This window comes from Mustela putorius, unplaced genomic scaffold (assembly GCF_011764305.1).
Source record: "Mustela putorius furo isolate JIRA1106 unplaced genomic scaffold, ASM1176430v1.1 tig00000929_pilon_pilon_pilon, whole genome shotgun sequence".
NCBI classification, from domain to species: domain Eukaryota; kingdom Metazoa; phylum Chordata; class Mammalia; order Carnivora; family Mustelidae; genus Mustela; species Mustela putorius.
In genome coordinates this window covers 6,467,876-6,479,459 of record NW_025421520.1, presented here as the reverse complement: position 1 = coordinate 6,479,459, position 11,584 = coordinate 6,467,876, and the positions used below count along the sequence as shown (strand labels likewise).

The following is an 11,584-nucleotide window of genomic DNA, read 5'->3' as shown; positions in this document are numbered from 1 at the left end:
CGGGACGCGGGGCGGGTCCCACTCGGGGCAGGGCTCCGCCTGCTGGGGCTACCGCGAAACCGACGCAGCGCTCGCGCGCTCCTCGGTCCCGGCCCGCGCTCGGGTTAGCGCGGTCGTCTCGGAGGATGTCCTAGAATTGGGGAGGCGCAGCCTGCGTGGAGGGGTGATGACCACCGCGGCGCTCGAGGCCGCCGCTGTGTGAGTCAACGATAAAGGACCTTCTCCTCTCTTGGCCGCAGTTTGCCGGCGTGCGGACTTAGCCGCCAGATTTCCGAGGTTCCCGACAGCGCCGACGTCTGGGGGAGCCCGCTCTGTGCGGAGGGGGCGGCATGCACGGCGGACGTCCTCACTCCAAAGACCCGCCCGGGCATTCCTCTCTTGGACCTGCCCATCCACCCCGCCCCCAGCACTGACCCCTTAGGGAGACCATCTCCCCAATGTCACCCCCTTTTCCGTGCCGAGACCTGTTGCTGTCATCTTGGGAGGTTACTTTCCTCCCCAGCCTAGGCCCTTGCCTTCCTCCTGTGGAGCTGTCTTCCACCTGACTGTAAGGATCCCCTAAACTCTTTAGGCCCGAACTCTGATTTCAGGATGCGTTTGAGGGCCTGCTTGCTCTTTTCTGCAATTCGCCAAGAAGTCCTTCGTGCTGCTGCTGGGAGGGGGTCTGGGTTAGAGAGGACTTTCGGTTATGTGTGCTTCAGGCTCAGATTGGACTTCATCCGTCCCTAGCCTAAGTGACAAGAACTGTCAAGACGAGATTTTCCCTCCTCTCCGAAGGTAGAGGTGTCATCTCCTGGTAGAAAATAGCTCTGAAATGGCATTAGGTCCATTCCTGAGTGCCAGATCTGTGACAGCGCGTTCCAGGACTGGAAGTTGTTCATCCTTAATCTGTGCAGACCAGATCTTCGTCCTCCAGGCTACACTCCAGGCCAGACTCAGAGATGGAACAATGGCACAGTGAGAGACGCAAGGAAGGAACAAGTGTCTGATGATTCGTACCTAGCACGTGTTGAACATTTTGCAAAGCGCTTTCTAGAGGAGGTATCAGGGGAGCCTCAGTTGCACAGAATTGGGCTAATCAGTCTTTGGTTCACAACACAGTCTGATTGTCGGCCCTCAGCCTTTATGTTTGTTTTAGTAATAACATGTGCCAAAGCCAGTAATACAGGCCGAGTGCTTTTCCACACCTTTAGTTCACTTCATCCTCACAATACCCCCCAAACATGCAGGATTCGAATAGCAGGAGAGATATCGAGTCAACTTCTAGTAAAGCTGCATTTCGAGGAAGGTTTCCAATATACCTCAGGTGTCTCCGGGGAGGCACTCCTGAATTTTCTTATTTTATTACTTCTAGTAATATGCAATACATTTTCTATGCCCTGGGGCAGGATATTTTTTGAACTATTCCCTTGTTCTGACTACTCTTAGGTGCTGGCTTTCAACTTTCTCTGGCTCCATTTCCTGGCAGCTAGGACTGGCCTAGTGTGGAGGGCACTCTGGGGCTGGTGAACAAGGCACCTAGGTCACAGGGCGCTAATAGGCTGGTCAGGAGGTCACATGCCAGTAAATGTCGGGGTGGAGGGCCTTAGAGACACCAAAGCCAGAACAATAGAACCTTACCTCTGAGTCCTGAATAATGGGGGTGGGTTTGCTCTAGAATGCTCCACAGTGGACATAGCATTCCCAGAGTGCATTGGTCCCCTGGGAAGTTTTCTGGACCACTCACTTCCTCACTTCTGGGCTGTGTTCCCAGATGAAGGAAAAAAGTTTGGCTCAGTAATTGGCTAGGCCAGTATCTCTATTATGTGGTAGGGCTGTGATTCAAATCCATTACACTCTGTCCAGTCATGGTGCGAAGGCTTTGTTATTCATCCTCCATTGCCCCTGGGTCTTGGTTCAGGATTCTTCCCTTGGGGGCTCTGTGGTGTCCAGCGTCCACTGCCAGCCAGGGTCTGTTTGGGGGTCTGACCAGAGAGATCTTCTGGCATCCAGAACAAGTTTCCCCCATTTTAAAGGACCCTGTAGTGGGAATGTCTTGGTACGTCTCTCATGGCGGCAGCAAGGGGGAGGCCCCAAGGTACAGGAACTTGGTGGGCCGGAGGGGACTAGCTTGGCTTCAGCAAGATCTTCAGACGCATAGTGGAGGGAGCGCCATGTCTGCTAAAACTTGACCTCTTGACTCTTTTTTTTTTTTTAAAAGATTTATTTATTTATTTTAGAGAGAAAGAGCTTGGGGGTGAGTGGGGCAGAGGGAGAGGGAGAGAATTCCGAGCCGACTCCACGCTGAATGCGGAGCCTGATTCGCAACCCCGAGATCACGACCTGAGCTGAAACCGAGAGTCAGACACTTACCTGACCTCACCACCCAGGCGCCCCCTGGGCCTCTTGGCTCTTAATGACAGTCACCAGTTGACTTCAAAGGGCTTAACGAATCTTAGACGAGAAGTGTGACCCAGTGGAGAGGGTTGCGGGGCAGAGGGCATGGGCTTGGCCAAGAGGGTTATGGTCGTGTTTGCCGCTCCAGAGTGACCTCGGAGGGGGAGGCCTGGCTCGGGTTGGGGAAATCACAGAAACTGCCTGGGAACCTGGGAGAGGGGACCAGGACCCGGGAGTGCCGATCCTGAATGCTTCTAGCCGCCGGTCCCTGCTCTCCTCTGAAGCAGGTGTGCTGGAGACGAGGTTGCGTTTGCCTGGTGGTCTGGCTGGCGATGCCCTCTGGTTTGGGGGCGGGGAGGGGAGACGAGCTGGTCTTACCATTCTCTGAAATGGCCGTGACTCATGCTGGTGGGGAACTTCCACGTCCACGTGTCCCCGACCACAGAAGATGCGGCCATGTGACTCTGATCAGGAGTGGGGCAGCCTGGGAGACCGGCGGACAAGCTCCGCAGCATGTGAAAGGGCACCGGGAGACTCTGGTCTCCCCGGGTAGGAGGCTGGCTCCTGGGGGCTTCTGGGCCCAGAGTCTTTGGCTTTATTCCTTTATTGAACCAAATGAGCCTCTTGGATTCGAGAACAGAAAGCACTTTGAGGTCCTAGGATCAGCTGTCTTCAAGCAGGTAGAAGGTCTCCTTAATTCCCATGTTTGGGTTTAATGACTTGACGTGAAATGCAGGGAGGTGAAATGACTTGTCCAAGGCCTCATGGAGACTGGGGCTCCGCGGCCGCTCCTCGGTGTACTGCCCCTCCCGTGGTGCCAGGGCAGCTCTTACACACACATCTTTTACCTGCCAGCCTGTTTATCTCTGGGGAGCTGCGGCCTCGCCTGGTATTTGCACTTCTAGGACTCAGTGAGCTGTACTCTGCACACTGTGAGTTCTCCAGAAATGGCTGAATGAAGGCTGTATTGGAGGCGTCTTCGTAAGGGTGCCCCAGGTCCAGAAAAGGAGGTTGAGTCCGTGTGCATGTGCGTGTTTGTGTAAGACCTGATGAAACAGACTTTGTAGCTGCCACACTCCTGTCCCAGTTCAGCGTGCACACCTGAGTTCTCCCGCTGCTTCGAGCAGCCCAGCTGGGAGGCTGAGGTCCAGAGCAAGGTGCCTTCCTTCCCTTCGCCAGTGTTCCCTTTCCAGAAGATGGTCCCATGTGCTGCGTGGCCACGGGATAAGGGAAGATGCTGGGCTCCAGGGAGCAGGGGAGGAGGGGGAAGGGAAGGCCGCAGTCGTCCTGCACTCTGGATGCGCAGACTGACAGCCGGCCTCCACGTGTGACTCACTCCCTGTCCCCGGCCTCAGCCACCCCATCTGTCGCATGAGGTGGCTGGACTGGGTGACTTTGGGTTCTTCCTGCCTTTCTTGGATTCTACTCTATCCCCCATCGGGGCGGCAGGATGGGGGGCTTTCCTCCTGGCCTGGTCACTGGCCCTGCCTGCAAAGGGAGCACGGGGGTCTGCTGCACCCGACGCTCCTGCTGTCCTCCGCACGTCTTGAAGCGGGGGTGGATTCTACTCGAAACGTCTGGCAGGCACCCTTTCCCTTCAAAGCCTGCAGAGCCAAGCCCCATCACTGCCTTCAGGGCACCAGGCCCCTTTCCCTCCCTCACAGACCATGCTACCACGGAGCCCGAGCGCCAGACCCCAGTGGAGATGGGCAGATGGGCGGCAAGCAGGCAGCAGAGCAGGGGGACAGCTCCCAGAGCCTGTCCCCTCGAGAAAAGTGCAGGCCCCGCCTTCCCCCCTCACCTGGTGAGGGTGTTCTGGTGTCAGGAGTCCCCCCCATTTGGAGAAACAGACAGGGGGTGCAGTGAGGGGCTGTTAGGTCCAGACGCAGCATGCCGGCGCCCAGGGGATGCCTGTGCTACCCCCCCGCACTGCCCGGCCCTTTGGGAAATTAGATGAAGGATGAACAATGGTAGCTTAGTTGTCTTTCTCTCTCAGATGGTAGCAGTGTCTTCAACATGCAGTTTTCAAAGCCTCGTCTCCCCTTTTTTTCAAGGCCAGGAACCCTTTATTTGAATGACAGCTGGAAACCTATAGCCCAGGGCAGAGCAGGACCACTCTGGAGCAGGGGACAGGTTCTCTCAGAACATAGGTTCTGCCGAGACACTTGTCCTTGCTTTCTAGACTCAGACATTTTATTTGGGGAGAAAGGGTTACTTTTGAAGCAAGCTCTGAGCGCGTGAACACAGTCGCGTTGACCTGAGCTGGAAGGAGGTGGGTGCTGACCCGGGCGCTGAGTGACGGACGCAAGACGACCAAGGGCAGGCCTGGTGTAGGAGCCCCGGGCAGCAGGCTGAGGCAGCGAGCGGGAGGGCCGGTGCTGTGAGTGCTCGAAAGGCAGGAGCCCCGGCAGCCTTTGCGGGGTGTCTGTGGTCCCCAGGCTGGGCCCCTGCGGCCGGGGTGGCCGGACTGCGGGCCCAGCTCAGCTCTGCTGCAGAGCTGGGGTTTGCTCCTGAGTCAGGCTCAGGAGAGCTGTGGGAGGCAGGGGAGTGAGGTCCTCAGGGCACGTGGGGTCTGTCCTGTGGCCTGAGACATCCCTGCTTTGTTCACGGTTACTTTCTTGCCTTCCACCCTCTCTGTAAGCTTTTCCAGACTCTGCAGAAGAGAGCGCTGGTTCCTCCCTGCCCCCCAGGACAGGCGTGACTCTCGGTGCTGTTCCTGCGCCCTCTGCTGCAAACACAGAGGCCCCAGTGACTGCTTTATTTACTGGCTGCTTCCACGGGCAGGCCTCTCGTCCTGGGCTCCTAGGGAAAGTGTAGACGCGGGTTCTCCTTCAGGAGGCCTGGGTGGGGTCTGGGTGTCTCCCTGGTGTTCCTCAGGGGACCCTGGGCAGGTCCACGTTTGAGAAGCAAGGATGGTGACTTCTCTGAAGGTGTTTGCGTTTGGACTCTGCAAATGTATTCTTACAAGGGTACATTCCCACCATGAAATGTTCCCACCATGAAATGTAAAAGGTGCAGACGAAGCGGCAGGGCTCTCTCTGCTGGCCGCCCTCCTGACCCTAGCCCCTCCCGAGGGCCTCTGCCTTGTCACTGTGGCGTGTGACATTTCAGGCTCCTCTCATGCATTTTCATGCACATGGGAGCTGGGAAAATACAGGCTTGCAAAGACAAAATGTCATGAACGTATCACCCTGCAACTTGCTGTCTTTCCTTAGCAGTATGCCTTAAGAACCTTCAGGAAAAGGTTTGGCACATTTTGATCTACTTCCCTCTCTGGGAGCTGGACTGGCTGCAGGATAGGAACTTGGTGTCCAGGACCCGGATTCACTGTGGAGCCAGTCTGGTGTGTGGGAACTGGGCACAGGGGAGTGGCTGGCCGTCTCCCCAGCATGACTGTGTTACGGGTGCCTCCAGAGACCGCAGAAAGGGACACGCTGAGCCCTTGTCATTCTAGGGACAGAATTTGGCTCACTGCTGCACAGTGTGGGTAGTCATTAGATACTGGTAGCCTGGAATGTTCTCTGTTTGTTTCTTGATTTAACAAGAATTGTGCCTACCCTGATGGCTGAGGCGGGAAGGAGGAGCAGTGACCATTCCCCATTTTTAACAGGGTGCTTAAAGATGGGTGCCTTTGGGGAGGTCACTTAGCCCTTGAGGGACACTGACTCACACTCTCCGTGTCTTGTCGGTTATGTGATTGGCCGCCAGAACTGGGATGGAGAAACACAAAACGAACAATGAACCAGTAGCTCCAACAAGATAGTGGTGAGTGCTTGCTCTGCCCTGTCAGGCTCTCGGTGTCACAGACCCAGGCCCCTTCCAGCTTGTTGCTCTACCGGTCCCAGGATGGGGCCGTGTTGCCATGGGGCCGTGGTTCTCGATGGCTCCCTACCATCCGGAGTCTGTCAGAGGGAGGCAGGGAGGGGCACGGTGCTCTTTCAAGGTCAGCACGTGTCTTTACTTCTTATTTAATTAACACATATTTAGTCTCTATCATGTACTTTATCAGTATTGGCCCACAGAAGCCTCATTACAACCTTTTGTTTACTCATGTTCTAGACAAGAGACCGAGGCACAGAGTGGCTGAATAAATGATCCCTTTCACATAGTGTAGAAGGCGGAGCCTCTCACACCCTGTGGAGGAGAACCAGCCACACAACTACACCTGCTTGCAGGGGAGGCCTGCAAACATGGTCCTATTTAGGTGGCCACGTGCTCAGCAAAAAACACCCCAAATGTTCTATGACTTGAAGGTTATCCGTGGTGTTGGGGACAGCCTGACAGCCTCCGTCCTAGCTCACAGCCTGTTACCTGTGGGCCGAGCTCTCCCGGCTTTCCTGACAACCTGCCCAGGACGCTTTCCACCGAGACATCTGTCTCTGTCCTCAGAAATTCCTAATACAGGTGCACCTGGGAGGTAACCACGGGCCGGGTTCCAGACCACTGCAGTGAAGCGGATATTGCCATAAAGTGGGTCCATGGAATGTTTGGGTTTCCAGGGCACGGATGTTCCGCGCACCTGCTGTTGCAGTCTGTGAGCTGTGCAACAGCACCGTGTCTAAAACAACAACGTGCATGCCTTCATCGAAAAAGACTTTATTGCTAAAGCATGCAACCCGCTGTCTGAGCTCTTCTGCGGGTGGCGGGTCTCGGCGGCGCTGCCAGCTGCAGACCTGTCAGGGTGCTGGTTGCTGGAGGCCTGCTCGGCCCTGTGGTTTGTCGCACCCATGGCTCTTCTGTCCTGAACGGTTGCTCGGCGGCAGGCGGTGCCGCCGATGGCGATTAGCCCACAGAACTGCCTTCAGAGCTGGAGTCCGTCCCCTCGAGCCCTGCCGCTGCTTCATCCGCGCGGCTCCGTCATGTTCTGATCCGTCCGTCGTGGCTCCCAGCGGCAGCTCAGGAAGCCCCTCGCTCTGCTCCTCCCGAGGAAGCGCCCCCACGTGCGGTCCCGTCTGACCCTGAGCTTGCCCCAGCTGTGTCCCCTCCTCGGGCTCCGCTCCTGCTCTGGTCTCCTGCGGTTTCTACCCCAAGTGCAGGGACTTCCTCTGTGAATGTCCTGAACTTTCAATTTGTATAAAAACAGAATCTGGGAAGCACAATAAAGCAAAGTGCAATAAAATGAGATGTGCCTATACAGAAAATAAAGATGAAGATGAATATAGGCTTTCGCAGAGTCTGGAGCTTCTAGTGGTCTTGGTCCCCACTGCCCTCGCCCTCTGGGACCCCGTGAGAACAGCCAAGGAAGCCAAGCACGGCGGCAGAGCATGGCGTCTGTGTCGGCAGGACGGCGAGAGGAGGCAGGAAAGAGCCGAACAGTCGAACAGTCAGTCGGGGGCAAGGGAAAGAGAAGGATGTGGTGGAGGGAGGGGTAGAGATCACCAGGAGGATGGGGAACTTCAGAGTTCAAACTTCTGGAGGGGGGCAGTTTCTAGTGATAACCAGGTCCCAGCCGTGTCCTCTGGCCAAAGAGGAGCCAAGGTCAAAGTGCTGAGGGACCAGGGTTGGGAGAAGCTCATGGACATGGATGCAGAGATCACCAGGCACAACCAGAGCGTGGAGGAAGCATCCTGGAGGCCGTGGAGGAAGCATCCTGGAGGCCGCTGCTGCAGCGGCTAGGAGGCAGGTTCACAAGAGCAGAGCTCCCTGTTTAGAGAGGAGGAGCTGTGAACAGACAGCAGGATGGCAGGAAGGGAAACCCCAGGTGGGGCTCATGTCCTGTGCAGATTGACAAGGAGCTTGACAGGCCGCTTGGAGCACTCCCAAGAGGCTCCAGGAGATGGGGGGCTGGGGGCCGGGTCACAGAACCACCTCTGACTCCATGTGCTTGGAGGAATCCGTGATGCATTCTTCAGTTTCGCTGATGGACGAGAGGACGAGTGGTCCAGGAGCAGCGAATATCCCTGCTAGATGTGAAAGCAAACGATGTCTGCTGGTGCTGCTGGGAGAGAGCGGGGGTGGGGGTGGGGCCGCCCATGGGCGGCTGGGGGGCTGCAGAGCTTTGGGAAGGGAGCGGCTGGTGGGACAGGGATGAAACACACTGTGTGTCCGAGCCGGAATCGCCCACCCCTCGGCCTCTAGTCCTTTAAAATCCTGCCAGAGCTCCAGGCAACCTCGGACCTGCTTTGTGTGTTCACATCCAGGTTTCATTTTGTAGAATTTTCTGTAAGTGGAATCAGAGCATATGTACTGCACCCCTCCTTTCTTTGCTTGTTCGGTTTGGGTCTGGCTTCTTTGACTAGAGATAATTATTTGAGATCTATCCCTGTGTTTCCATGTATTAACAGTCCCTTCGTTTTTATCCATGAGAATTATCCTGTCGTGGGCCTTCTCACCTGTTGGTAAGCGTTTGAGTTGTTATCAGCTTTTGGCTTTTTTTTTTTTTAAGATTATTTATTTATTTGACAGACAGAAATCATAAGTAGGCAGAGAGGCAGGCACAGAGAGAGGAGGAAGCAGGTTCCCTGCTGAGCAGAGAGCCCAATGCGGGACTCGATCCCAGGACCCTGAGATCATGACCTGAGCTAAAGGCAGAGGCTTAACCCACTGAGCCACCCAGGCGCCCTTAGCTTTTGGCTTTTGAAATAAAGTTGCTGCGGACACTTGTGCACCCATGCCTGGCTGTGCGCCTTCATTCCGCTCAGGGAAATCCTTGGGAGTGTAGTATCTGGGTCCTACGCAAGGGGTGCGCCTCACCCTTTAAGGACCTGCTGAACCGTTCTCCAGGGTGGCCACACCGTTTCACGTCGGCCTCGCAGCGAATGCATGTTCCAGCTGCCCCCCATCCTCGCCAACACTGGTCACGGGCAGTCTTTCTGATTTACATTCTAGCACAAGGTGATCTCTCATCGTGGTTTTAATGTTTATTTCCCTCATCACTACTGAGGTTGAGGTTATTTTTATGGGCTTAATAATATCATATGTTTTCTTTTCTTTTTTTTTTTTTTAAAGATTTTATTTATTTATTTGAGGCAGAGATCACAAGTAGGTAGAGAGGCAGGCAGAGAGAGAGGAGGTAGCAGGCTCCCCGCTGAGCAGAGAGCCCGATGCAGGACTTGATTCCAGGACCCTGGGATTGTGACCTGAGCTGAAGGCTTTAACCCACTGAGCCACCCAGGCACCCCAACATCATATGTTTTCTTTTGTCAAGTATCTGCTTGGATCCTTCGTCCATTTTTTCCTTTGGCTTGTTTGTTTTTTTATGATTGAGGGTTTTTGTTTTTGTTTTTGTTTTTAAGATTTTACTTCTTTATTTGACAGAGAGTGATCACAAGCAGGCAGAGAGGCAGGCAGAGGAGAGAGAGGAGGAAGCAGGCTCCCTGCTGAGCAGCCCCGATGCGGGGCTCAATCCCAGGACCCTGGGATCATGACCTGAGCTGAAGGCACAGGCTTTAACCCACTGAGCCACCCAGGCGCCCCATGATTGAGTTTTGAAGGCTCTTTCTGTCTGTGGGTGCCAGTCCTGTATCAGATACGTGGCTTGCAAATACTTCCTCTCCATCACTTGCCTTTTCATTGTCTTAACCATGTCTTTCAAAGAGCATGAGTTTTTAATTTAATTAAAATTAACTCAAAGAGCACAGGTTCTTAATTAAAGTCCAGTTTATCAAGTGAGCTTTTGGTGTTGCATTTCAGAAATGTTTGCCTCCCTCAAGTCACGCCACCGGCTCTCCGTCTCAGAAAGGAACCGATTTTCTTTGATGGCTGACAGTATGACGTGTCAGTAAAAACTTGATGAAATTTTCTATGTAAAAGCCCCAATATTTCTGGTTTTCAGTACGACAGCGTCGAAGTTGCCTGCTCTTCCCCCACCACGACGCAGCAGGAGCGGCGCCTTTGGACATCGTGTGTAACAAGCGGGTCAGAGAGCCTCGCATCCTGTCCTCTGTGCCTGCTGCTGCTGTGACCTGTTCTGCCAGAACTCACTTTATCACGGTGACAACAGCACAGCCCTGTGCTGCCTACAGCCCATATTTCTTGCTTTCCTGAGAAATTTAACGTTTTGGCTATTTTCACTTATGGTTTCCTTCTTAGTGGCCGCAGGTCGCGAGAACGGTGTCGGAGAACTGTCCCTTCCCGGCGCCAGGGCCCAGGAGCTCTGCCTGTCCCACACACTGTCCCCCTACAGTCTTGCCTCTGGGTCTCCCCTTCGTGGCCATCTCCCAAGGGCCCAAGCCCAACGAGATGCTTCTCTCCCCTGCCGACCCCAGGGCACACACCCTTGGTGGCTTCAGCCCCTCGGGCCTGTTTGCTCAAACAGGTCTCACCAGAGCTGCCTGCCTCTGCGTGGCATCCTGGAAGCCACCGTTCTCCGTGTCCCGGGACCGCAAGCAAGCTGTCCCAGGGTCCCGCCCCTCCTCAATGGACTTCTCTCGGAGCAGGAATCTGGAACTGGCCCACCGGATTCCCGCCCGGTACTTAGCAGTTTCAGTGGCCGAGCGTAGGGTGGGCAGGGACAAAGGGGGTCCTCTGTGCCTCGGGGTGTGGTGTCAGGACCGGGTTCTTGTCCCAGAGCTGCTCCTGCATCCGTGCGGAGCAGTGCAGGGAGCGAGGAGAGGACCAAGGGTCTGCCCGGATGGGCCAGCCCGTGACTGCCCAGCACAGCAAAGACGGGGAGGGGGGCGAGGTCAGTGAGCCAGAGAGGGAGGAAGAGGAAATGGGAGGAGAAGGAAGGACGAGCCTGGCACGGAGAAGCTGGTTAGTAGGCGTTTTGTGTGGACGGATGCGTGAGTGATGGCAGGGAGAGCCGGGCTGTCACGGGGCGGGCACCTGCCTCCAGGAACTTCATAGCAGCCCAGGAACAAGGCAACTGCACAGTTGAAGAGGTGCAATTAAGGCTCAAAGGCAGGCCTGGGGGTATAGCTCAGGGGTAGAGCATTTGACTGCAGATCAAGAGGTCCCTGGTTCAAATCCGGGTGCCCCCTTGCCAAAGTCCCTTTTGGCTGTGAAGTGGTCACACGAGAAGAAGGCCAGTCCTTCTGAAGCCTCTGTGCCTGGATTCTCTTCTGTCCTCATCTCTAGGATTGGACAGCAGGGAGGGTGTTGTGAGGGCTCCTTGAGGTCACAGCTAGTCACGCCGTGTCACAGGCTTTCCCAGGAGCAATGTCTGGGAGCACCCTCGTTGCATTAGCAGGAACCCAGACTTCTGAGATGTTTCCCGGCGCGATGAGCACTCCTTCCCTTTTGATATTAGTCTCACTGATCTCGAGAC

At 55.4% G+C, this 11,584-nt stretch overlaps 1 non-coding gene across 1 annotated transcript; it reads left to right on the top strand.

Annotated features, from left to right (window-relative positions):
- Window positions 1-11,225: 11,225 nt before the first annotated feature.
- Window positions 11,226-11,297, top strand: TRNAC-GCA. The gene has a single exon. It is a non-coding gene; the product is annotated as a tRNA-Cys (tRNA).
- The last annotated feature ends 287 nt before the right edge of the window (window positions 11,298-11,584 follow it).